This window comes from Rhinolophus sinicus, linkage group LG04 (genome assembly GCF_036562045.2).
Source record: "Rhinolophus sinicus isolate RSC01 linkage group LG04, ASM3656204v1, whole genome shotgun sequence".
In the NCBI taxonomy this organism is placed as follows: Eukaryota; Metazoa; Chordata; class Mammalia; order Chiroptera; family Rhinolophidae; genus Rhinolophus; species Rhinolophus sinicus.
The window spans coordinates 170637305-170662699 of NC_133754.1; the positions used below are offsets into that span (position 1 = coordinate 170637305).

Here is a 25395-nt window from a genome sequence, read left to right on the forward strand (position 1 = left end):
TCAGAAGAAAAGGAGTGTTTTCCATTGGATGGCTATCCCTTCCTTCAGATTGTCTGTGGAGAAAGTGAGTGTCCCTGACCTGTCTCTGGAAGCCAGGGTGAAATCAAGTAGATCAGGCTCCATGAGGAGTCCCAAGGCAATAATGGCCCCACCCCCAAGTGCCGATCTTCCTCCAGCTGCCCCCAGCCTCCAAGGGCAGTCCCCAGGGGCTGTCCTCTGTGGTGACTGTTGATATACCTGAGATGTCTTCATGCTCCCACAAACGTTTCTTCAAGTCCAGACCCAGAGCAAGACTCAGCTAGTAGAGCCATTGACACATGGATCTGGACTGAATCTCGGCTTCTGCCCACCATCATTGGGGTACAGAGACCATGTTTTCTGGAGTTTCCTCCTTTTCCCATCCCCCAATCTCTTGTGTTCCCACATAGGACTGTTAACTTCCTTTCTTCACAAAGTAATTAAATATTAAAAAGATAAATAAAATACCTTATAACAATTTTTCCTGGGAGAGAAGAGTATTCTAGTAATTTTGTCTACAAAAATTGAATGGATATACCTTCTACTGACTCTTGAGAATTTGTATTATTCCTGAGAATTAAGTGGAAGAAATAAAATTAAAACCCCACACAAACCCTTGTAATTTAGAAAGGTCATGGAAGGTATTGTTCCAGACCACAAAGATTATACTGGCAACTTTTTAGCACTTCCAATGTACAACATTGAAAAACATGAATAGTAATAACATATACTGGCAATTTTTTAGCACTTTGAATGTACAACATTGAAAAAAATGAATAACAACAATAGTAAAAAAAAAAAAAAGGACAAACAAAACCCACCTGGAAACAACCCAGTGTCCACAACTGGCAAATGTAGTATATCCTTACAATATAATACTCCCCAGCAATAAAAAAGCAATGGGCCACTGATACATGCAACATCATGGAAGGCTCTAAAACAATTTGTTAAGTGGAAGAATCTAGACAGAAAAAGCTACATATTATCTGATTTTATTTACATGAAATTTTTGGAAAACTCAAAACTATGAGTATAGAGACAAATTGGATCAGTGTTTGCTTTGGTCTGGGGGTGGGAGTGAGAATGGATTATAAACAGATATGAGGGAACTTTTCAGGGTGATGAAAGTGTCCTAAAACTGAATCAGGGTGATGGCCGCACAACTATATAAATTTACTAAAAGTTATTGTATACTTAATGTGGACAATTTGTGGTATTAAATAGTAAAACTTTTAACAAAACAAGAAAATTATCAGCATTTAAATGCCAAAGTGTTGTATTTTATTTATAGAATTACAAGTAACAACTGAATCATGGAAATAACATGACTAGATTTATATCTGTAGTCAAATATCTATGGTTCCTTTCTTGGCCCACACTGCATGAAGAACTAAGTACAACTTTGCCCATTTCCTTAGGAAAGGTCCATGGAAGTTGGATGGGATGATCACACAGAATTCCTGCAGCGTTTCCCTTTGAACATCTCTCTTCTCCCAAATTTCTAAGTCATCTGCAAAATAGCTTCCTTTCTCAAGCCCTGTTACCCATGTAACCGACCTCAGGTCGCTTTGGAAAAAAAAAACCTAGGAGAACGTCCAGGAAATAAGACCATGGAAAGAAGGGTGGCCAACAGAGGAGCAACACAAACGTGAAAGGGACACGATGGGCAGTGTAGGAGGTGTACCAACCATCCCATTACTGCCTCAAACCAGGTACAGAAATCAAGTACCTGGTTCTCTCTTTTTCATGAAGTATGAAAAAAGGGACAATTTAATACCTTTTACTTTTCATTCCATTTTTTAAAAAGTTGTTCTCTTGCTCCTCTTTCTTTTGTACTGGGATGGTTAATACTCAGATCTCCAGCTTGGACCTTATGCTGTAAAACCGCGTAACAGGATTCTGACAGACTTCTTGAAACATAGCACTTTCTGACAACACTGGCCCATGATGACTGACTGAAGCACATCACAGACATGTGTATGTTTCTAATTGAGGACAGTGTCACTGTAGGTGGATAACTGGATTGGTCATCTCCGAAACAGTGTGAATGTGCAGAGGACTATTATCCAAATGCCACAGACCCCAAAGCTACTGAAGGATCCCCCCTGCTCCTGCCTTTACCACTGCACCTGGGTCAGATCTCCCCACCTTGGAGAGCTCCCCTGAGAGGCCCTACGGAGGCACAGGACCAACTTTCTCTTGGGAAAGGTGATCATTCTCTTCTCTAACCTCAGGTGTCCCTCTTACTAGCTGGCCCACCGAACTCCAGGTGCAGCCTGGCCTTGTTGTGAATGGCAGAACCATCGGTAAGGGGCTGTGGAAGCAAGACTTGGATGAGGGATCAAGGGGTGTCATGCAGGCAGGGAAATGGGGGCATGGGACCCGTGCCAGGTTTGCCCGTCCCCATTGTACTCCTGGACATACACCCATCCCCATCACGCACCAGCACAAGCCTCGGACCAGTTACAGCAAGATCTCTTCTCTGAGGGGTGTGACAGAGCAGCCACAGAAGTAGACATTGTATGTGGGGAGCAGGGGAAGAGTAGACTCTATCTTTGTCACCTCAGCACCCACAGGGTCATCACTCACTCTGGCCTCCACCCTCCACCTGCACCACACATCCCTTTACTTTCCACTTCATCACCTCCCTCTGTGACAGATCCATTTTTATCACTGGATCCTGCACTGGTCAGGGGCCACCTGTCACCCGTACTCTCCGCCTGCCCTTTCCCTTCTACCCTCAGACCACAACCGGATTCTGAAACCAACCCTCATGTACACCCCACTTGATCCTTGGGCCCTCTCTCGTCACTATATGCCTTCTTCTTTCAAGACCCAACTTCTTACAATTTACCCATCTTAGGGATTCCACGGCAATGAGAGGGCCCTTTGACTAGAAGGACAGCAGACAGGTCCAGAATCTCTCACCAATTCAAGAGAGAGAGAGAGAGAGAGGCCCCAGAATATTCTTAGCAGGAAAAGCTCAAAGAAGGGAGGCAGGACTGGGGACCTCCCACCTCAGAGGGAAGAGCCCCCTGCCCAGGACAGGGGATTAGCAGAGAATCCTGGGAAAAGGTGCCCCAGCACCCGTCAGGTGCTCCACTAAAGAGCACATTTAAAATGCAAGGAGGCCTTAGTTCCACTGGAAAGCAGGACAGGGCGCAGAAGATGGCAGCACAGGGCCAAAGGCGTATGCAACTCACCAGAAACCAGGGGTGTTTCTAGGACAAGGCAGATACTAAATCTGAAGAACAAGTCAGCTATCGACCAGATCCAAAAACAAAACGCAAGTGGTTTGTAGAGCTAATGCAATGAGGAAAGCCCATCCAAGAATGTCATCATGACCCAGATGGGGACTAAATAAAGTTGCGGTCATTACTAGGCTCCCTGCTTCCCTACCCAGGGGAAAGGCATGAATTCCACATTCTGCTGACACAAGCAGGCTTGAGCTCAGAATGCCCCAACAGGCAACAGGAAGGTCAAAGACAGGGTCACGAATGCCAGGAACTCTGAGGTTCCACGATCAACCTGTGTTTTAGGCAACCATCTCCCTGGCTGATTGCCTCAGAGACCAGGATAAGAAATCAGCAGAAACTCATGGGCGTTTGACATAGGTTCTATCCAAGGGTAAAATAAAATGGTATGAGTCATTTGTGTCGGGGTTTTCATCCACTGAACAAAAGGAAGGACAAAAAGAGCCATGGTCCAAACCGACACACGTCAGGATGTGCACAGAGCCCCAGACCACTAGAAATCAGAGCTGCCTCTGTGGGCAAGAGACCAAGGAGGCCCTCAGCTGCCCCATCGTCACCTGATGGGTTTGAAGGATGCTTTCCCTTCAAACCCATCCTTCCTAAATTAATCATCCTCCACCCATCCACCCAGGGCTTGCCTCTCTAGAAGCAGCATTTGCACCCCTGTAACAAACTCTATCGACCCTCACGCTGGCAGTCCTCTGAAGCGGAGCAGCCCTGTTCATCAGCAGGGATTCTTTGCAATATTGGTGTCTTCTAGCGGCCACGTGTGGTGGATTGCCTGCGCTCAGTGCGGGGACATACATTCAGGGGATCCTCAGACCTGGGCTCAGGGCCTGGAAGGGTCCCCTTCAGTCTTCCTGAGGCCTGCTTTACTGCTCACACATGACCAGGGGGAGGGGTGACAGGGGTCTTCCTCACCTATCCATCTCTAGTCTTCATTGCACCTGCTCAGAGATCCCATTCCTTAAAATTTTCATTCTTCTTAACACATTTATATAAGAACAATCGGGAATCTAGAAAACATTCCAAAGCTTCTCTTTGGGAGAAGAATAACTCCACCCAAAGACATAGATAAACCAGACCTTGTCCTGCTCCCTCACCACCTTTAACTTCATACAGCTGTGTGAATGGCGTGCATGTGTAATGAGATTACAAAGAAGGACACAACTGGATTTCAGTATGGGGGAGGGACAAGTAGCTTCTTACTTCACACAATTTGGAGGTGGGAGTGTGGGGCGGCTGGACCCTGCATTCACATTGGCGGGAGAAAGGGAACCCAGTGGTGAGGAACAGGGGCCAATTGCCCCTGAGAGCCCTCACCCATTCCTGCTGAAGGTGCGGCCCACCTGCAATAGGTCCCCCTCCTTCACCTTCATGGACTCTACACAGAAGAGACCAGAAACACCAGCTCTGTGGTGTGAGGTGGGGAACAGACAGGAAGGTAGCTGTGAAGCTCCTTCCCACCTGGCAAGTGTCTCTTACTCAATGGCTTATTTAAGGTTCCAGAAAATTCTTCGTCACCCAACCCCAGAGAGGGCTGCGACACCCAGTGTGAGGGGCAGAGGGTGTGACTATGTGTGGAGTAACCAGCGCCAGCTGGAGGAAGATGGGGCAGGACCCTTTCCAAATCTTCCTCTACCTGATGAGATGGCAAAGAGAAGGGAGATCAGAAAAGATCTTATTAGCGAAACTGAGAGGGAGAGACACACAGCATTGAGAGCTTTAAATGAGGAATCACAATGTACGCACGAGAAGTTCAGGTTACTTTCCAGCTACCGCAATGGGGACTTACTTCAAAGCTAGCGACTCAGTATCAGACCTGTGCACCAGGCACATCTCCCGCCAACCTCGCCCCAGAAGGGTGTCAGGAACAGCAACAGTGTCCAGTGCCACATGGACGCAGTTCTGGCTGAGCACTGAGTGGGATGTGGCTATTGCTGAGGGGGGTCCTGGGCTGACCTGACCACGTCCCAGAATCAGGCCAACTGCGGTGTGAGTATCTCCATGTCTATGAACTTGACAATGAGGTCTCCCCACTGTGTACCTTGAGGAAGGGAAGCTCCTGCCATGCAGACTTCACAATGGATGGCTCCGCAGTGTTACTACAGGTCAAAGAGTCAGGCAGCCATCACTGGTGAGAATGTTCCCCTTGCATCCACACAGAGCACCTTGGGGAAATGAGGCAGAGAGTGAGGAAAAGGTTTTGGGTGGCCAGGTCACCTTCTGGTGCATGACAAGAACACTGTGGAATGCAGGCTTGCATCCTGGCGGAGGGAGTGTGGGTTGTCTCTTAGAGCACAAGGACAGTGCCTGCAGGGAGGTTGTCAGGCTGGAACGTCCCTCTTTGGTAAGTGTCCTGTGCCCTCCTTACACCATTCTGTACGCCATTGTGCAGGATCTCGTCCTCGGTGCATACAGTTGGCCTTCGGGGTGGAAGAGTCTGCTGCGATCTTCCTGTGCTGATCAGTGTGGGGCCTAGAAACAGGAGAAGCCATAGATATTTACCTGTTATGTCTCCATTTTAACTTTGAATTGGACAGTAAGGTCTCCCTGCTGATTACAAACCCTGAGAAGGGAAGCATTACCACAGGTCAAAAGGCCACCAGCCATTACAGGTCCATGTTTCATCATGCTTTTCTAAAACAGGAGGGTTTTTAAGTATCCAACCTGGTATTTTAATAAATGATGCCTTGCAAAAACGATAACATCCAAGAAACAAAAATAGCAGAAAAAGTGCGAGTAATTTTAGATGTCATGTTTCATGCCAAACATGATTTACTTCTTAGAAGATCACAAGATATTGATTGACCTCAATGCTGAAATGTTCAAAAAAGTTGTACAAGAAGATATAAAATCTATAGAGCTAATCGTATAGTAAATGATACAAAGGCATTTGTGGCTTATTTGTGTAACAAAATTTGTATAACAAAATGAATACACACTGCACTGGGAAATCATGTTAGATCTGAAATACCAATGTGAAGTAAGCAGCAGAACACCTCTCTTTACTTTTTGATTGTATGACAGATGGACCCCCATCATGAGCTCATGTGGCAGATTTTTTGGCATGTTTGCCATAAAATGATGTGTTAAATGACAGAAGAAAATTACATTGACATTATTGAAATGAAATAAACATTTGGATATGATCTAGCTTATGAAATTATTACAAATTGGGAAAAGATGATATTAGCACAAAAATGCCAGTGGCCAGCTATATGATAAGGAATAACGGTGGCCGGTGGACACAAGTTTGTAAATTCCATTATTTCCACCAAAAAAGTGATTATGTCACATGGTTCTCCTAGGCACAGGCCGTGTCCCCATCTCATTCAAATGGAAGGTCCCAATATTTATATATATTGTAGATAACGTTTTCCCTTGCTCTGACTTTGTGTTGGTATTTCTCTCCAGAACAGTCCTGAATATGAAAAATTAGTACAGCGTGTGATGGTTTGAGTCTCCAAACGCTTCAATAAGTGATATTTTTGTAAAAATAAGTCTCGCTAAAATGTTCTATTAAACAGTCAAGAATAAAAGGATGGGAAAAGTCCAGGAAACCGGAGGTTCTGTGCTCAGTATTTCAGAAAATCTTGTGGGGAGATCTCAGCCCCTCCAATTACGCCGTGGGCAGTCAGTGCCCAGAAAGGCAGCTTTTTACTCACTATTTCCGCAGCCCCCAGGGGTTGGAGAAGCCTGGGCAACGTCCCTCCAACGCGCAGCCAGACCTTTGCGGCAAAACCCAACTGGGCTTCTCACTCTGAAAGTGGCGCCACCTCGCCAGGACCCAGGATGAGGGCGACGCCCGCTCCCACTGAGACGCCACTTGGGCGCCCTCTGCTGGCCGTTGCGAAGCAGTGAACGGTACTCCGGTCCTACGGTTTAGCGGTCGCCACGCGCCCCGTTTACGGTCGTCACTTATTTAAAGGGATATATCCTTTACCCTCACAAAGTATTACGATTGAAAAATAAGCTCCTCACCCACAGAATGCACAATCACGAGAGAACCAAGATGTAAATTATGGACTTTGGGTGATCATGACATGGCAATGTAGTTTCATCAATTGTAACAAATGGACCACTCTGGTGTTGATAACGGGGAGGCTGTTATGCATGTGGGGATGGGGGAAGAGGTATATGAAAAATCTCTGTACCTTCCTCTAGTTTTTGCTCTGAACCTTAAACTGCCCTATAAAAATAGTCTTAAAATAAAAAAAAAATAAAGTATTCACAATGTTTCAGTACCAGGAATGACTGGAATGCTTCAGTTCTCCTCTACGTGTTTAATGTTTTTTTGTTGTTTTTTTTAATATTTTTTTTATTGGCGAAGGGGTACAGGACTTTATTGGGGAACAGTGTGTACTTCCAGGCCTTTTTTCCAAGTCAAGTTGTTTTCCTTTCAGTCTTAGTTATGGAGGGTGCAGCTCAGCTCCAGTTGCTGTTACTAGTTGCAGGGGGCAGAGCCCACCATCCCTTGCGGGACTCGAGGAATTGAACTGGCAACCTTGCAGTTGAGAGCCCACTGGCCCATGTGGGAATCGAACCGGCAGCCTTCGGAGTTAGGAGCACGGAGCTCCAACCGCCTGAGCCACCAGGCCGGCCCTATGTGTTTAATGTTTGAATTCACATCTTGAGTAAGATATTCTTAGGATACAGTGTATAAAACAAGAAAATTGGCTGTTTCTTCTAAAACCAATATTAATATAAACCCCAAAATTATTTTATGTTGACATTTTTAAAAATCATAATAAAACGACCCACTCCCAGAGCTCTGTGTTAGGATGCTTATCACCTGCCATAAATGAAGTCCCTGTCCCACGTCCACCTGAATATCATGCTTCAGTGCTTTTTAAACCTGAACCTGCATCAGAATCCCTTGGGGGACTCATTGAGACACAGATTGCATGGCCCTGCCCCTCCTGCTCTGACCCAGTAGTATCCAGGCTGGGACGCTGGGACAGATATTTGCATTTTCAACAAGGTCCCAAATGATGCTGATGCTGCTGGTCTTGTGACTACACTTTGAGAAGCTCTCTCCCCAATTGGCAGAAGTTAAAAAACAGAGGCACAGTCTTCTTGAGGTTACTCATCTCACATGGGCCTCTGGTACCTGGATAGAAGTAAGCATCCCAGACAGGAGACATTTGGAAAGGACAATTTTCTCTCTCTTCATATTAGCATAGATTAGACAGCGATTTTTCTACTTAGCAACGGTATGTAGAGCCTATTATAATTAAAAACACACAAACAAACTCCAGATGCTCCCATACAATTGCCTGTTAAGGAAAGTGATCAAAGCTTTTTTTTTTTTTTTTTTTTTTAGGATTTCTAGTGCTCATACCATGCAGTTGAGTGAAAGCAACACAGCAACAGCAATGGGACACAATGTTGTGGACACAAACTCTGAAAGACAGGAAATTCCAGAATGAATGATGGTAAATCATCCAATTATACTTCCCACAATAATCTTGTGGGAAATATAAATGTTTGGCAGATAAAGAGATGTTGGGGGTCATACTAGCTATATTTGCTACTGTTCTGGTTTCCTTGGAGCCCACATTACTTCCCCATCTTGGCCGTTCTGAAACCCAGAGGGTTGGCACTAATGCAGGGCCACGAATGTGCAGGGGGTCATGATAAAAGCACAGTTAAAAGTGGTAAGATTCTACTACCAATTCCAAAGTGTGGGTGTGTTTTTCTCCACCCCACCAAGCAATTCTCTGACACCAGCTACAATTCAACTCAATTCTGACACTATCTACCTAGAGATAGCATCAGACCCCACAGCTTTATAGGGTCAGTCTTACAAGACTGCACCCCACTCCAGGCACCAATCGCACACAAGTCCATGTTGTCACCTGTGCTTTTGACCAACCGGCTATAGATTTGAAGGTTCCAACGATCCCATCTTGGGTTCAATTAATTTGCTAGAGCGGTTCACAGAACTCAGAGAAACAGATTACTCACTAGATTACTATATATTATAAAAGGCTATATAGCTCAGGAACAGCTAAATGGAAGAGATCCACTCTCCTTGAATCTCCATGTGTTTACCAACATGGAAGCTCTCCCAACACCCTCCTTTTGGGTTTTTATGGAGGCTTCATTACATAGGCATAATTGATTAAATCATTGGCAATGGATTAAACCTCCAGCCTTTCTCCCCTACCTGGAGGTCTGAGGTTGGAATTAAAAGTTCCAACCCTCTAATCATATGTTTGGGTCCTGGGGCAACCAGCCCCCACCTAAGTGCTTTCCCAAATCACCTCATTAACATAGCAAGACACCTTTATCACTCTCATCACTTAGGAAGCAACAATTGTTTTAGGAGCTCTATGCCACAAATGGGACCAAGACCAAAGACATGGGGGGGGGCAAAAAAATGTGTACAAGTGGACACTTTACTCAACGTTGCTCAAGCAGTACTTCGCCACCATCATCAGAAGTGTCTGGACGCTGCTGATGGTAACCACTTTGAGCACCTCTTGTAATTGCAGAAGTCAAACGGGACTTGTAGTCATACTTTGTTATCGGTATATATTGAGTATTACAATTTTAATAGTTTTTTCCTTTCTTAAGATGTGTATACATGTTTTTTGGCACCCTCTGTATTTCTTATTGTAAATCATAATATCATAGGTGGAGAGCACAGCACCTTCACTGAGTACAAGTCAGTAATAATCCACTTAATGTTTTCATCTGTGATCTCTTGGGATCTAAATTATGTGCCCACTAAAGGTAGGGCTTGGAGTATGAAATTTGTGATTTTGAGCAAAATTATTAAAAAACCTGACTTCCCAGGTGAACAGGTTTTTGGAACCACACTGGGTTTTAAAACTTCAGGAAGAAAAATACGTATGTACATATAAACATACATACATTCATATATACTTCAGGAAGACTACTTATGCCTGGGCCAGTCACCATGATCACAATTAGAAGATTTATTTCCAAACACTGGGACCCAAATAATTATAATAGTCACCCTGAGATGATGGGAGATCAGGGCCTTCCACACACTTGAACCATATTGATTGACATCCTTGCCTTCTTCGATCAAGCTGGCTTCCTGGGTTTAATATATGGAACCAGATATTTGAGTCAGAGTTTTATTGGATAAAATGTGCACAAGCAAGAATATGTTCGTTCTAAAAACAGCATTAATGCACATAGTATACAAATCAACAGTGCTCTTATTCACCAAACTTGTCTCCCCTTATCCTTAATCACAAATTTAGAGTCCATTTCACAGCCTCTTTATTCTTAGGTGTGGCCATGTGAATGAGTTCAGGCCACATGTATGTGGCTAGGAATAATGTCTGCCCCATACCAGCCTGGCCCATGGAAACACCCCCACATGAGGTGACATGGTTTTTCACCCCTTACGAGTGGCAGAGGCCCAAACACTATCGCCAGATTTGAAGCCATATATTGTCAATGGCAAATCCACAAAATAGATGGTACCTGGGTCCCTGAATCATTGTTGGGAAAAAAGCAACAAGCAGAGTCACTTGATCTTTGAAAGCCTATGTTTAGGTATTATATAAAGCAAAGATAAATTTGTGTGATGTTCAAACAAATAGTATTTTTGTACTTGGCAAGCCTGGCCCCAAGATCCCTGGCAGGCACTTCTCCCTCCCTCTGCTGTACCACTGCCCTGCAGGGCCACCTGCAGGGCCACACCAAGAAGGTCACACTCAGGAAATAGGCTGCCTCCTAGGAGAGAACCCAGCTTGTTCAGGGGCTCCCAGCAAACCCAAGAAGCTCAAAGAAGGGTCACAGTGCAGGTTGTAGGAACTAACGTTGTGCTTTCTTTCACAGATGGTGGCAGGTGTTCTGTGTGGGTCCTAAACAGAAAAGGAATAGGCAGTGGCCAGAGAACTCAGGGTTAGCTAGAATTTCCTACCAGATTATTTAGCTTCTGCCTTCTTTTCAAATGTTTTTTTCTTAAGAAATGGGTCACAGGCGTATATTCTGCCTTTTCCTAGTAAAGCTTTGATAACATCGGCTTGGCTATCCAAACTTCTTTGCAAAATTCTGCACAAATTTCCCACGGGCACTGTAAGACAACACCTCCCCTTGTATAAACTGGAAGCCAAACAGGACTGGAGGGCATTCGGTTCCAGCTGGCCCCTTTACCCACCATCTGGCTCAGCTGAACCGCTGCAATGCCCCGGCTGCCCGCCCGCGGGGGGTATGAGAGACCACCTACGGCGCTCCAGGAAGTCTGTGCCTGGGCCAAGTTGCAGCTCTTTGTAATGGGTCTTCTGAGGGTGGAGTAAGGTGAGGCAAGGACAGGGGTAATAAGTTATCTTGTTCCTGTGTCTGAGACTTTTCTCAAGAGCTGATCAAAATGAATACCAGCTCCACCCAGTGGCCAATCCCCATTAAAACAGCATCACTTCTCTGTGGAGCTGCAATTGTCTAGGACGGTAGCCAGCAATCACACGTGACTTTTTTTTTTAATATATAGGACTTTATTGGGGAACAGTGTGTACTTCCAGGACTTTTTTCCAAGTCAAGTTGTTGTCCTTTCAATCTTAGTTGTGGAGGGTGCCGTTCAGCTTCAAGTTGTCCTTTCAGTCTTAGTTGTGGAAGGCGCAGCTCAGCTCCAGGTCCAGTTGCTGTTGCTAGTTGCAGGGGGCACAGCCCACCATCCCTTGCGGGAGTCGAGGAGTTGAACTGGCAACATTGTGGTTGAGAGCCCACTGGCTCAAATGGGAACCGAACCGGCAGCCTTCAGAGTTAGGAGCACGGAGCTCCAACTGCCTGAGCCACCAGGCCAGCCCACACGTAACTATTAATCACCTGAAATGTAGCTAGGCAGGAATCAAACCCAGGCAGAGAATGAGGCCCAGGGAGCGATGCAGCATTCTCTTCTGCACACTGAGCACCTTGATGCTGACAGAAGAATTGACCTGGAATCCGCAAGCCAGGGCTGCAGTTCCAGCTCTACCCTCCCTCTCTAGGTGTCCTCAGAGAAAGCACTAGCTTACTGGCATCAGCTTTCTCTTCTATCAAATGGAAAGTAGTTCACAAGATGATCTTAAGACCCTATCAGGTCAAAATATCCCATCATCTCTGTTGTTTCCCCTGCCCACTCCTGACCAAGAGAATAGGGAAGACTGTAAGGAGTGCCTGATTGCTTGCTTTTTACAAGTTCCCACCATTTCCCAGAGGCTCAGGGGTCCTTGAGGAGACAACAGAGACCCTCAGTCAGCATCTCAGCATAATTCCCTCTTCCCAGGATGCTGTCACAACAGCCTTGCGTGGAAGACTACACGGGTAGTAATGTTTCACCCCATTTTACAGGCGAGAAAACAGTTTCAGAGAGGATATATGCTTCAGCCAGAGTCAGACACAGATTCGCAGGATGTTATTGCTGGAAAAGATGTGGAAGTTTAAAGGAAGATCATCCCACTGTTATTTTACTGATAGGGAAACTGAGACCCAAGGCCATGTGACTAGGCAGAAGCCATGGCAGTGACAACAGTGGAACCATTAGGTTCCAAGACTCTTAGTCCTGTGTTCTTCCCTTTAAACTGTGCCTCAGTTTCCTCATCAGTAAAGTAAGGATAACGATAGTGCCCAACTCATAAGGGGGTTGTGAGCATTTATAGCTACTCAATAAGGAGCTATTCTCTAACGCTGCCTGCACTCACCTTTTATGTCTCTTTAAGATTTATCCATGACCTCTTTGGCTAGAACCATCCCAAATGGACTTTTCATAAAATATTCACCCTCTTGTCATCTGCAGTAGCAGCCTGAGAATGACTTGGGTGATAAAGATCAGTGAGGGCCAATGAGTTGAGGATACATTGTGTGGAGGGTGGGGAGGGGGCTGTGATTTGGAGAATGATGCTCCTGCAGGTGTAAAGAACCAGAGAGCCTGACGGTCCCCCATTGCAGAGATGAACACAGTGAAGAAGGACAGCAGGCCCAGCTGGCAAGTCACAAAGGGTTATTGTCCCTTGTATCGGACCTTGCCCAAAGTCCTCTGAAAGAAGGGCAGCTGAGTCCTCATGGCAAGAAGTGCCAGAGATCAGAGCACAAAACAAGCCCTGTATGTGTTCCCGCTTCTCTCCCGTGGTGCTATCTCACGTTGCACGGCACCTTACAGTTGGTCAAGGTGAAACTCAAGCAGATTTTATCTTAGTTTATCCTTACAGCATCCCTGTGCAGGAGGCAGAGAATGTTTGTCTTCTTTTCACAAGGCTTACATCTCCATCTGCAAGCTAGAAATTGAGATGCAGAGATGGTTGTGCACCTTTATGTAAGGTCACACAGCTAGGACACAGCTCAGCGAAGACTTAACTATGGTCTTCGAGACCCTGTTTAGTTCTGGCCAAGTCTTTACTCCAAAGGACTACACTGACCAAGTGATTTGAGAGTCTTGTACTGTTTTGCTCAAACCAGAAGGCCTCAGATGTGCTTTATACAGTTCTGTGTGAGGGTCATACTCTTTCTTTGTTCTCCCTTTTTCTGTGCCTACTCTGAGTCCTGAATCACTGCCTAGTGTGCTGGGATGGACCCCTCAACATACTCAAAGCGTTTGTGCTCCAGGAAATCCCCAGGCCCTACGATGATGACATGCCATGTGAAGTGGTCACATTTCTGAAAAAAAAAAAAATTTTTTTCTAACACTTACAAAGGACCTCTGTGTATCAAAGAAAATAGTCTGACACAGCAGTTCCACTACCCAAGAAAAATGAAAGTATATGTCCACAGAACCCTTTGTACATGAGAGTTCATTGTAGCTGGACATACCCAAATATATATCGACAGGAAACAATATATCCACATAATAGAACATTACTCAGAAATAAAAAGGAAAAATAAACTACAGACATGAACAAATCTCAGAGACATAAGATTTACCAAAAAGAGCCAGACACAAGAGTATATACTGTATGATTCTACTTAGACGATGTTCTAAAACAGGCGAAATAAACTATAGTGATAGAAAAACAGAACAACTGTTGTTGTAGAGGACGAGAAGGGTGATGGGGAAAATTGACTAGGAAGGGGTGATGGAAAAATGTATGTCTTGTTTGGGGTGATGGTTTTACAAGTATATACATTTGTCAAAACTCACCAAAGTGTACCTTATACTTCATTAAATGAGCAAATTAATAATAACTTATTAAATTATACCTCCTATTTCGAAGTCAAAATTGAGGGAAGGGTAAAAGTCATTTTGGGAAAATGTATTTTCCCCATAACTTCACTCACACATTTTTTTCTGCATATATGGTTCCATAGGTAAATGATTTTCTATATCTCTCATATATCTATACATTATGCGGTCACTTTGGGAGGAATTTTCAGAAATGATCTTTGGCTTTTTGCTATTCCCTCCAACCAGCTTTGATTGAGTATCTACCATATGCCTGGAAATGTCTAGAAGTAGTGGATTGGAAATACAGAAGTAAAAAGGCATAGGCCTGTGCTGGAGGAGCCCACAATGGAAGGAAGTCAAGAACAGCTAAAGCAAGAATGAGAATAAAGTACCAAAAATAGTTCAAAAAAGTATCCATAAGACAGTGCAGTGTCCTAACTGTGGGTCAGGGAAACTGAGCTCTGAAATGGGATTGACAGACTGAGAAGGGGAGGGCTTTCAATTGCAGGGAACCACTTCTTCCACTCAACCAATATATAATCCTCACTTATTGAGCACCTTGATATGCCCCCTAAGGAAGGCCATTTTGTTTACCCCTAAGGGGGGCCTCTGGAATCAGACTGTTTGGGGTCTGTCCTTTACCAGCTGCGTGCCCTGAGCAAACTACTTGGCCTCTCTTAAAAGATGAGGGTCATCATGGCAGCAGTTATTGTGCTGATTAGAAAAGATAATCCATGTGAAGGTGTTAGCATAGAATTAGGTGCAGAGTAAATGTGCGAAAATTGTTAGACACCATTATTGCTATTGCCATCCTTAATATATGCCAGAATTTGGGGCAACAGCACAGGCCTCCTGAGTCTCAGTCCTGGGGTGGGAGGGAGAGGGGTGTAGGTTGCAGGGGGGAACATCCATTACTATTTATCCCTCTGAAAGAGAAATACATGTGTTCATGTCTTTAAATTCTCTCCAACTCCAATCGTTTTCTGAGAACAGCTATCTCTCAGTGACTGCAGAAACAGGCCTGGTTCTTGTGCTCAATCCATTTTACAGAAGCATCTCTAGGTTGCTTTCTGGAATGTGACAACCCCATCTCGCTCTCTGCAAACCACTCAGAGGCCTGCAGAGACAATCTGTAGAGGACCCCTCCTCTATAGGGAAGAAGGACTTTCAAGAGCTTGTCTGAGAGTAGGAACCCAGACAGGCTGGCTCTGGGTCTAGGAAGACATGTTGTAATCAACCCTGGCTCCCCTTAGAAGCAGAGCCCGAAGCAGTTTTGCCAAGTAAGGGACTAAGGGCTGTGGACTGCCTGTTAATCCTGCAGCATTCATGTCCCAGACTTACCTCCTGGGGGCTTTCTCATGGCCGACAGTGAGCATCCACCGATCCCTCCTTTCCCTCTTCATCTGAAGTGCCATACTCACATAGACCTGTATGTACACACACACACACACACACACCATTCCAACATTTATTCCCAACACGCTCACACAAATTCAGACTTACCACTCACTCTGACTCCCAAGTATACAATCATAAACCCAACAAACACATGTGCTTAGTCACGCACACACTCATTCATACATACTCTGACATGTGCACACACTCACCGTACATATATCCACATTGTCATACACATGCAGGAGGCCCCTCATCCATGATGCTTGGCTGTGATCTCTCCCTGCCAACCACTTGCAATTTCTCAGAAAGGGATAACCGGGCAGGTTTGGGAGAAATGCCTTCTCCTCTGGGTACTCAGAGCAAAACGTCTCCCTGACCTCTAAACCTCCATGTGGTTTCTTGTCCTAGAATATCTGGGACCCAAACAGTTCAGGGTGTCAAATGAAGCATCAACTACTTCTCATCTGATTCTCTGGCTTTGCCCGAGTCACGATTGCGATGTGACATCCGTGGGCTAACTTCAACTATTCACTGCCAAATTGACACACATCCTTCATTCGGTTCAACTAAGTATTCTTTAATACTACTCACTTAAAAGACAAAACCTTATACATGGGGAATATCAACCACAAGTAAAAAAATAGAAACAGCACTGATTGTCCAGCCCCCACCCCACCCCAAGCCCTGATGAGTAGGGACAGAGTGGAGGTCTGTGCACCCTACCTCATCGGATGGAGGCTGCTCATGACATAAATGGGCTCCTCCTGAGCCACTAACTTGTTACCGGGGTCACGTTTTCCAAACAGCTGAAGGGATCGGACTGTGTCTCAAAGCTATTATCCGGAAGGGTGCATGTAATACTAACCACTGCTGCCTGGACTGTGGCCAGAGCTCAGACTCTTTATAAGGCCCCACACCCCTGCCCCCAACCAGAAAAACAACTTTTACATCAGAACAGAACAAGCTTCCGTCTCTCCCAAGGCAATTGTGTCAGAGCCAGGTGGTTTGCGTTTCATTGGCTCCCTTCCCCCTCAGACCCCGGCAGAGGAAAGAGTTTTACTGACAATTGGCTCAGCTATTGGTTGACCTTATAACATTGCCTGTCCGTAGTCCATCTGGTTCAAATGAGTACTTTATCGTACTTCTAGAGATAAGGTAAACAAATCAGAACATTTTCTTTTTCCCCACTTGGATTCTTCCTCCAGTATCACGTTATCATTTGATTTATAATATATTAGAAGCCAAAACATACATAGTAGATAAACAAGTGGATTTTAACAAGTTGCCTGTTTGGCTTGTTTTAAGGTTACCAGGGGAGAAAATCAGGTGATTTCTTACCAACAGGAGAGAAACCTGCAGCAGAGGAAAATTTCCATACACAAGCTGAAACCTGCTTTGCCTAGTCTTCCCTAAGATTAAGAAATAATGTACAGTCAGGGTCAGGCTGAGATTTTTAGGGACACATTCAGGATGCTGAAGGGGTGGGGTGGGGGTCAGTTCACACATCCTTTCCCTAAAAACTGGCAGTGCAGCATCAAGAGTCTTTATAAGCACTCACTTTTAAAAGACATTTGTGTTTGTACACTCATATTCAAAGCATCACTATTCATAATAGACAAAAGGTGGAAACAACCCAAGTATCCATCAACAGATGAATAAGTAAAATGAGGTATTTACATACAATGGAACATTATTCAACCTTAAAAAGGAAGGAAATTCTGATGTGTTACAACATGGATAGAACTTTAGAACATTATGCTCTGTGGAATAAGCCATTCACCAAAGCAAATGTTGTGATTCCATTTATATGATATACCTAGAGTTATCAAATTCATAGAAACAGAAAGTAGAATGGTGGCTGCCAGCTGAGGGAAGAGGGGAATGGAGAGTTGTTTAATAGATTGAGTTTCAGTTTTGCAAGTTGAAAAATTCTAGAGATTGGTTGCACAACAACATGAATGTAGTTAATACTTAAAAATGGTTAAGATGGCAAGTTTTATGTCATGTGTATTTTACCACAATTTTTTTAAAAAGCATTTGTGAATCTGCTGTCATCAGCTGAACTCTATTTTTCAGAAGTTTTTACTCTAAAATGTGGAACAGTCGGAGGGGCTGGCCTTCAGAGCTCAATGCAGTTTTGATGGGAACTCTTTAAAGCCCCCCAGTCTTCCTGCAGGAGGCACGTGTGCAGGGCCTGGCTGCTGGAGTGGACAACCTCACGACAGGTGTGCAAGAAGCTTGTCAAGAAGCTTGTCAAGACTTAAGTGCCCATGAAGTCAGGCAGGGAGCCTGTCCTAAGAGGTCTTAGAAGTGTCACCCTCCTCCACCTTGGCTTCCAGAATGAATGGGTCTACACAGAACTTTCTTCCCAGTGAGTCTCAAACAGACTATTCTTTTCTTTCTCAGCTGTCTGTAGTTCTATTGCTTGCTTTGGTTTGGCTAAAGGCCCTTCTAGACAAGAAAGTTGTACATGTTGGTGACCCCTATGACAGGCTGAATAATGGCCCTTCAAAATACCCAGGTCTGGGCCGGCCTAGTGGCTCAGGTGGTTGGAGCTCCATGCTCCTAACTCCAAAGGCTGCTGGTTCGATTCCTACATGGGCCAGTGGGCTCTCAACCACAAGGTTGCCAGTTCAATTCCTCGAGTCCCACAAGGGACGGTGGGCCGCGTCCCCTGCAACTAAGATTGAACACGGCACCTTGAGCTGAGCTGCCTCCCAGATGGCTCAGTTGGTTGGAGCACGGGCTCTCAACCACAAGGTTGCCGGTTCGACTCCTGCAAGGGATGGTGGGCTGCGCCCCCTGCAACTAGCAACGGCAACCTGTCCTGGAGCTGAGCTGCGCCCTCCACAACTAAGACTGAAAAAGACAACAACTTGAAGCTGAATGGCACCCTCCACAACTAAGATTGAAAGGACAACAACTTGACTTGGAAAAAAGTCCTGGAAGTACACACTGTTCCCCAATAAAGAACTGTTCCTCTTCCCCAATAAAATCTTTAAAAAAAAGAAACATCCAGGTCCTAGTTCCGGGAACCTGTGAATATTAATTTAAATGGTCCAGGAGACTTTTGCACATGTGATTAAGTTAAGGGTTTCGAGATAGGGAGCATATTCTGGATTATTTTAGTAGGCCCTAAATGTCATCACACATGTCTTTCAAAGAGAGAGGCAGGCAGAGACTCGACACAGAAGAGAGAAGGCCTTGTGAGATTGGAAGAGATTTGAAGATGCTACACTGAGGGCTTTGGTGATAAAGGAAGGTGCCTGAAAGCCAAGGAATGCAGCTGCAGAGGCTGGAAAGGGCAAGGAAGGGACTCTCCCCTAGAGATGCTAGGGGAAGGAGTAACCCTTTGCTTTCATCCCAGTAAAACTGATTTCAGACTTCTAACTGTAAGAGAATAAATATGCCAGAACTGTAAGAGAATAAATATGTGTTGTTTTAACGCCACCACATTTGTAGTAATTTGTTATAGCAGTCGTAGGAAAATAATATACCCCCATGGCAGTCTGGCTGGCCCATGCTGGCCTTCATTCCAGCAGGCTCCAGAGGGGGATGGATGCAGGGTCTAGCGGCACTTAAGAGCACGCTGCATTCCTTTGGGCTCTCTACTGGAACATGGGGGGCAGACCTGGGGGAGGCAGCAGGGAGAAAGGGCAGTAGCATAGGTCCCTGACAACTAGGAAACAGGCTACAGGAACCCAAGGAGCTGCCTGCTGGGTGCTCAACAACCCAGGGTGAGAAGGGTCATGTTCAGGAGCAAAGAAAAGCCTTAGGGTCCTGGTGGTGGCAGAGCCAGTGTGGAGAGGTCTCAGGCGGGGAGGACCTTGGGCCTTGACCATCTTTCTTAGGAAGAACAGAGCCCAGAACCCAAACTCCCGGCCTCCGAAAGGGACAACGGCCCAGCGTTGGAGATAACATACAACTGCCTACATGTGACTCCTCCTAGCACATTTCCTGGGGTTGCCCTGAGGTCCCACACTGGGACAGGCCCCAACAGGGCCTAGGAACCCCATACCACAACTCTGACGTGGCTGCCACTGGTGAGCAACCCCTGAGTGCTCAGGCTAACCTCACTATCCTCAGGGGCCTTTCTAACTTCATTGCTCTTCTTCCCTGATCATTGGGACTCTTCCCCTCACTTCATTTTTTATCTTTTATTGACTGCCTCTCTGTGAGCTGCCTCACACAAGCCTTTGTGTGAGACCAGGACGTATAAATAAATAAACAAATGGCTAATTGAAAAACAACCACCAACAACACCTTCGGAAAAAGAAAATGTTAAGGACACACTCCACCCCTGGACTCACCTCACCTCCACCGATGAGCCCGACGGATGAAGAAGAAATCAGCTGGATTATAAGTGTTCTTGTTCTCTATCAATGCTTGACAGACTACCTCCAAACGAGCAGTCATTTTATTTCGCTCAAGATCTTGTGGGACAAGAATTTGGGAAGGACTTGGCTGGACAGTTCTTGCTTAGAGTCTCTCATTCGACTTCACTGAGATGTCCACTGAGGCTGCAGACAACTGAAGGCTCCATTGGACTGGACCTCAAGGAAGGCTTGCCTCACCTGGCTAGCAGCTGATGCTGGCTGAGAGATCACTTGGGCTGCCAACTGGAACACTTACCCAGAGTCTCTCCATATGGCTTGGGCTTCCTCACAAAATGGTGGCCCCAGAGAATTCAGATTTTTTTATACTTGGCAGCTCGGAGTCCTGAAAGTGAGAGACCTAGGGAACAAAGTGGAGCCTTCATTGCCTTAAAAAAAAAAACAAAAAAAAAACCAAAACAAAACAAAAAATGAAAAAAACAAACAAAAAAAACTTTATTGGGATACAATTCACTTACCACAAAATTCACCCTTTTAAACTATACAATTTTAGTGTAGTCACAGACTTGTGCAACCATCACCACTATTTACTGTCTATCCTGGGGGGTATGTTCCAAGACCTCCAGTGGATGCCTGAAACCACAGATAGTACCAAACCCTATATATGTTTTTCTGATACATACTTGCCTTTGCACTTAAAGGAAGCACCTTACGGCTTCTCTTTGCTATATGTGAATTGCCAGCATCACTGCTCTTGTGCTTTGGGGCCATTATGGCTACTACGTGACTAATGGGTAGGGAGCATATACAGCATGGAGATGCTGGACAAAGGGATAAGTCATGTCCCAAGTGGGAAGGAGCAGGACAGAGCGAGATTACATCATGCTACACAGAACAGCATTCAATTTAGAATTGCTAATTTCTGGAACTTTCCACTTAATATTTTCAGACCACTGAAACCACAGATAAGGGGCGACTACTGTAATTTCAGAACACTTTCGTCACTCAAAAATAAATCTCATACCCATTCCTCCTTTCCTCCAGCCCCTGGCAACTAATGATCTATTTCCTATCTCCATAGTTTTGCGTATTCTGAACATTTCATATACCTGCAATCAAATAAAATGTGGCCTTTTGTGATTGGCTTCTTTCATTTAGCATAGCATTTTCAAGTTTCAAACATGTAGCATGTATCAGTACTTCATTCCTTTTTATTGCTAAATAATATTCCAATGTATGAATGGTGCTTGATTTTTTTAAAAACTGCGATAAAAAACACATGACATAAAATTTACCACCTGAACCATTTTTAAGTGCACGTTCAGAACTGTTAAGTACATCTACATTGTTGTGTAACCAATCTCCAGAACTCTTTCCATCTTGCAAAACTATATTTTATGACCCTCCTAGCCCCTAGTTGCAGGAATCCAGGGAGATAACTAGAGCCTTGCAAACAGAGGGAAAGTGGTATGGGGAATTGTCAAAGGGGACCCAGCTAGACCTTTACACAAGAGGACTCAGGTGGATCTAAACTCCCTAGGTGATCAGGGAAAGGTATTCACAGCCCAGAAAGTGAAAAGGAAGAGGGCTGAAGGGTAGGGTGCCCTCCTGGATATTGTCACCCACCTGCCTGTCCTCTGTTTAAGTTTTCCCAAGATCTCACAACTCAAGACCAGGGCTTCCTGAAGGAGCCCTCACATTTTTCTTTTTAATCTCCCTCTAAGTGGATTGTATGTTTATTTGTGTGATTGGTGGTCTCTTGCCCAGGGTCTGTGAGTGCAGGAGGCAGGGCCATGCTTGGGTTTGCTATCTTTGTCCCAGTCTGCAAGACCTCTTGGTGTCTCAGCTGCTCCTTCCCCACCCGAGGGCAAGGAGCCTCTGTCCAGTTTGCTTAGTGCCATCTGCTGCCACTGCCCCCACCCCCATCTGGGCCCCTTGCTCCAGGCCCCTCAGTTCTCACTTCCTCTTCCAGGCCATGGTATTTGGTTGAGGGGAGTGGGAGGGCAGCCCAGCTTTCCCTTATGCTTCCCCATAAATTATTTTCTCACTTCTCTCCCAAAACCCCTAAAACTTGCCACAATTCTCATGGAAAACAAAACCCACCCCATCTCAGAGATTGCTTCTGTTTCCGCCACTTCCTTCCTCTGAAGCAATGAAGCACAGAGCGTTTGACCGCTTGGCTTCATCCATACATTCAACAAATGGTTCTTCAAAGTCTGCTTTGTGGCATGAACTATTCTGGGGACTGGGCGTGCCTCTCTGAACAAAAACACAGAAATCCCCGTTGTCCTCGAGCTTCCATGTGAGTGGAAAGGAATAATGAATAACCAGATTAAATAGAGTGCTACAAGGTGATACATTCTATGGAAAACCAATAAAGCAGAGTAGGCAGGACAAGGGATACAAAGGGGGCTGAAGTTTTAAACAGAGTGGTCAGGGGAGACCTCACCAAGACAGTGACATTCAGAAAAGAAAAGGGGGAAATGCAGGGAGAAAAACATACATTAAAAACCCTTTGGTGGCTCTTCTTTGTCCCAAAATAAATTCCTGACTTTGAGCATGGCCTTTGGGTTATTCGTTGCCTGGCTCCTGCTTTTTCCAGCCTCACCAGCACAAAGTCCAACACACACACACACACACACACACACACACACTCTGTCTCCACACTCTGACCAATCTGGAGTGTGCACACTCTCCCTGTGCCACACACACAACAGGTACACAATGTCACTCATAGCATTAATGTAAAATAATCGAGGTTTATGGAAGAACATGGGTAGTCAAGCTGAATGGAGCCACATGGGAAACATGCAGAAGTCCTAGCCATAAAGTCTTCAACTCCAACCTCAAGCTCACGTATAATTGCAGATCATCCGTATGTGAAAGGACAGTTAGAGGTCATCCATTCCACCCCTCACTGTGGCCCAGAGAGGTATAGTGGCGTCTTGGAGTCACACAGCCTTATCTGTACATCAGTTCCACGTGTTCTGCAGGAATAATAGTTTGTGCATGTGATCTCTTCATGAGACCTCAAGTTCCTCTATTGAGCCTCAGAAGGAGAAATGACTGTTTGGATTTCCTGTCCACCAAATGACCATAAATGAACTGAGCACCCAAGTTAATGGGCCCCTTACCCATCTCTGTGACACCCAAAGCAACACCATCTTTCCGCCTGCAGATTCTGTCTGGGGGCTTTAGGTGTGTGCTGGAAGGACAAGGGCTAACTCTCTGTTGTTCCTGGACAGAAAGGAAGTCCACGGGCTGTCAAAATACAAAATTCAGAAAGAATCTCTTGCCATGGACGAAGGTTGGCCGGCCGTGGTGAGATCTTATGAGCTGGGATTCTGTGGTAGGTGTCCAGGTCACTCTGCCTGGGAGCTGGAGGAGGGCAATCTCTGGTAGATCAGAAAGAACAGGGAGGGCACTTTAGAACTTTAGGCCTAAGTGTTAAAACCATAACACACATCAGGAAATGAGAACTAAGTGTGAAGATCATCAGATGGGTCAATGCCAACAAAAACAGTCAAATGAATACAGCTGTGTTGCAAATCCTTTGACCAGAGATGATGGGGGTAGGTCGGGGTAGGTGGAGGATGCCGGGGAGCCTGCTTGTGTGAAGTTCATGTCTTCTTATTTCTATTTCCAAGTGAGGCCCAGAGAGTGAAAAAGTGTACCCAAATCACCAAACCTTTCCCAAGCTCTTGGGGCCAAGATGCTTCAAGAAACCCATAATCCTTCTTCCCATTGCTTCTTCCACAGCCTAGCATATTCCAGACAGTAGCGGCCTCCCTCCCAGACCTCCTCACAGTGCCCAGACCCCCTGTTCTTTCCCTGGAACTTCTCCAGTCCCTGACTTCCTTCTAACTCCCTGTCATGCGGGAGACCCTGCTCGCTGCGCCATTTGTCGTGCGGGGCGGCCTGCGGGGTCTCTGGTCCCGCTCCCCACATAAGAACGAAGGATATGGTGAGGCCAACAAGGAACACCCACGGAGCCATTGGAGGCTGGGCCCACCGGACGCCGACCTGCCTTCCGCTTTTCCGCCAACCGACCGACCGACCGACGACTCTTCTTCTCTCTCTCTCTCTCTCTCTCTCTCTCTTCTCCTCTTCCGCTCTCCTCCTCTCTGCTCGGCTCCTCGGCAATCCTCGGCAGTCCTCTGTAGCCGCAGCAGTTATACCAGCGGCCAATTGGCTAACCGGCCACAGCCGCCGGCCAATCAGCCAGAGCCGACGGCCATTCACCACCCGAGCCAGTACCCCTTCACGTGAGGCCGAGAGCCTGTAAACTACTCTCTGGGGCTCTGTCCCCACACTCCCACTGTCCTTCAGATTGAGATTCTTAGAAGCTGTGTGACCCTGAGCAAGTGGCTTGACATTTTGCAGTCACTTTCCTCTCCTAGAACGAAAATATTTGCTGCTAATGATGACAACAGCTACCATTTACTGAGCAAGCTCCCCCTGCCAGTTTCTGTGCTGAGAATTGAACACCTGTCTTCGTGTAAGCCTTACAAGACCCCATGACACAGATCCTGTTATTTTCATTTTACTGACCAGGAAACTGAAGCTCAGAAATATGAAGCCATTTGCCTGAGGTCCCATAGCCAATACTTGCTGGCTTAGGATTTGAACTGAAGTCACCCTCCAGGCTCAAGGTCCACTAGTACTATCTCTGGTAAGGTTTCTCCGAAGGGGACTGGCAAAGGATTACTAAATATATTTAACAATTAAATACTATTACGAGTTCCTCATCTGGCAGAAAACAACCCCCTTTCTTTCCTCCCCCAAAAAGAGTGGATGGATGAAATGGACAGACAATACACAAAAATAGAAATACCAACACAAAAAAAGTTTACCACCTTAGTAATCCAAAGAAATACAAATTGAAATAACAACTGTGCATTGCTTTTTGCTAATCAGAATGGAAAAGATTTTTTTTAAATAGTTATATTAAAAGCCTGGGGCATAATTTCTTTAATTTACTCTTAATTTGTAGCTATTATCGCCACAAGATGGACTTATGATTTTCAACTCAACATGGGTTAAGGTTGCATGGTTCATTACAAGGAGCAATAAACATTTTATGATAATTGTGAAGGCAAGTGCAAAACAGTAAGGGGCCAAACGGAATGTGGGAGGTAGTCGCACCTTGCTTGTCGCTCTAGCCCCGCGGCGCCGCTCTGCTGGGGACCTGGGGCTCCGTGGTGGGTGCGGGCCCGTGGGTTGGCCCCTGGCCGCGAGGAGTGGGGTGTGCCGTGGGGACCACAACTCC

At 45.6% G+C, this 25395-nt stretch overlaps 1 long non-coding RNA gene across 1 annotated transcript; it reads right to left on the minus strand.

Annotated features, from left to right (window-relative positions):
- Positions 1 to 896: 896 nt before the first annotated feature.
- LOC141571173 (uncharacterized) lies at positions 897 to 25387 on the minus strand. Its single transcript, XR_012495899.1, has 3 exons — positions 25272 to 25387; positions 20103 to 20554; positions 897 to 5750 (listed from the first exon to the last, which is right to left on the minus strand). It is a non-coding gene; the product is annotated as an uncharacterized LOC141571173 (long non-coding RNA).
- Positions 25388 to 25395: the final 8 nt, after the last annotated feature.